This window comes from Ambystoma mexicanum, chromosome 1p (genome assembly GCF_040938575.1).
Source record: "Ambystoma mexicanum isolate Mex_15411 chromosome 1p, UKY_AmexF1_1, whole genome shotgun sequence".
In the NCBI taxonomy this organism is placed as follows: Eukaryota; Metazoa; Chordata; class Amphibia; order Caudata; family Ambystomatidae; genus Ambystoma; species Ambystoma mexicanum.
The window spans coordinates 1,120,748-1,122,794 of record NC_090921.1 but is presented as its reverse complement, the minus strand read 5'-3'; the positions used below and the strand labels follow the sequence as shown (position 1 = coordinate 1,122,794).

The window sequence follows — 2,047 nt, the reverse complement described above, 5'->3', positions numbered from 1 at the left end:
CTTTCTTCGAAATATATACCTTCACTGTTGCTTCTGTCACACAGTTGAATCAAATAATTGTATTTAATGCAATCAACTGTTACAAATATAATAGTTAAATGTGCAATCCAGTATAAGTTTATGGGCTTTTTTATGTTTGGATACTGCAGGGATCAGTATGATGATGTCAAAGTAAAAAATAATGGCTGAAACATTCTGCTTTGATCAAACTCTAAATCTCCACTCAGTTCCCCTCATGATTGTCAGGTACTACTATAACATGTGATACTAATTTAGACAGCTGGTAGCGTGGCCGAGCGGTCTAAGGCGCTGGATTTAGGCTCCAGTCTCTCTGGAGGCGTGGGTTCGAATCCCACCGCTGCCAAGGTTTTTTTTTTTTTTGAATGCCCGTTTGGATTTTAAACTTTCAACCAACGTACCGTTTCCGAACTTTCAATTTTTTTTCACACTCTTCCACTGACCGATTTCCCTACAGTGACCCCCCCTTACGAATTTCCTATACAATGCCAGCACACCAGCAAAAAAGTGTATTCGACCCAACCGATTCGTTTTTAAAATCCTGACATTTTTTTCTTTGCTAACGGGGCACAACGTCTAGTTGGCTTACTAGAATGTGATAGATTCTGGGTAATTATTTGCATGAAAGAAACACCAAAAGCAACAAGTCGGCAGACGTTTTTTCTATGATTTTCTATAGAGGATTTAGACTGGGGGAGACAGCAGCCGGTAGCGTGGCCGAGCGGTCTAAGGCGCTGGATTAAGGCTCCAGTCTCTTCGGAGGCGTGGGTTCGAATCCCACCGCTGCCAAGTAGTTTTTTTTTCTCCAATCTTCTACCCTTATTGTCAATGAACATTTTCATAGCTTTTATCTCAAGGTAGATGAATGGATGTTGGGGGCAGTACTAGGGCATGTTTTTTGAGCGCAGGGCAGGTGTGCCCTGGTCTCTGGTACTTCAATAATATGTTATAAAGACGTCCCCTTGTAATACGTAACCCTATTTATCCAACAGAGTCCCCCCCCACCCAAGCCTTTCCTTTTTATTATTATTTACATTTTATAATAAAGCAACCCCCGCTGCACGTGCAGCAATTAAGGCCTTAAAGTGAGTTGATTTCACAATGTGAACACATCTCGCTCCTGTCCTTGAGCCAGCCATTGTCCAGATTCCCCACATACTTTTTATCGCTGTGCTATCAATCTCGTTTAGTCGGCAAGGTATCTTTTACTGAATCTTAAAATTGTGCCAAGAGATTTTAACAAAATGGTGAGACACTGCCCTCTTGAGGGCGGCTGAAACACACTTCAATCCTCCTTATCGATGAACGTGGCCGAGCGGTCTAAGGCGCTGGATTAAGGCTCCAGTCTCTTCGGAGGCGTGGGTTCGAATCCCACCGCTGCCAAGTAGTTTTTTTTTCTCCAATCTTCTACCCTTATTGTCAATGAACATTTTCATAGCTTTTATCTCAAGGTAGATGAATGGATGTTGGGGGCAGTACTAGGGCATGTTTTTTGAGCGCAGGGCAGGTGTGCCCTGGTCTCTGGTACTTCAATAATATGTTATAAAGACGTCCCCTTGTAATACGTAACCCTATTTATCCAACAGAGTCCCCCCCCACCCAAGCCTTTCCTTTTTATTATTATTTACATTTTATAATAAAGCAACCCCCGCTGCACGTGGAGCAATTAAGGCCTTAAAGTGAGTTGATTTCACAATGTGAACACATCTCGCTCCTGTCCTTGAGCCAGCCATTGTCCAGATTCCCCACATACTTTTTATCGCTGTGCTATCAATCTCGTTTAGTCGGCAAGGTATCTTTTACTGAATCTTAAAATTGTGCCAAGAGATTTTAACAAAATGGTGAGACACTGCCCTCTTGAGGGCGGCTGAAACACACTTCAATCCTCCTTATCGATGAACTAAAGGAGACCAGAACTGCCCCAAATACATTAGAAGAGTGTTAAGGCCTTTTGTCAGAGGTGTTGCTCCCTGTACATCTCTCGGGTTTTGGCCAAAATCTAAAACTGGCAATTATGAGTGGTGACAGT

At 42.7% G+C, this 2,047-nt stretch overlaps 2 non-coding genes across 2 annotated transcripts; both read left to right on the top strand.

The window, feature by feature from the left end:
- Window positions 1-282: 282 nt before the first annotated feature.
- Window positions 283-364, top strand: TRNAL-UAG (transfer RNA leucine (anticodon UAG)). The gene has a single exon. It is a non-coding gene; the product is annotated as a tRNA-Leu (tRNA).
- A 361-nt stretch (window positions 365-725) lies between these two features.
- On the top strand, window positions 726-807 carry TRNAL-AAG (transfer RNA leucine (anticodon AAG)). Its single transcript has one exon. It is a non-coding gene; the product is annotated as a tRNA-Leu (tRNA).
- The last annotated feature ends 1,240 nt before the right edge of the window (window positions 808-2,047 follow it).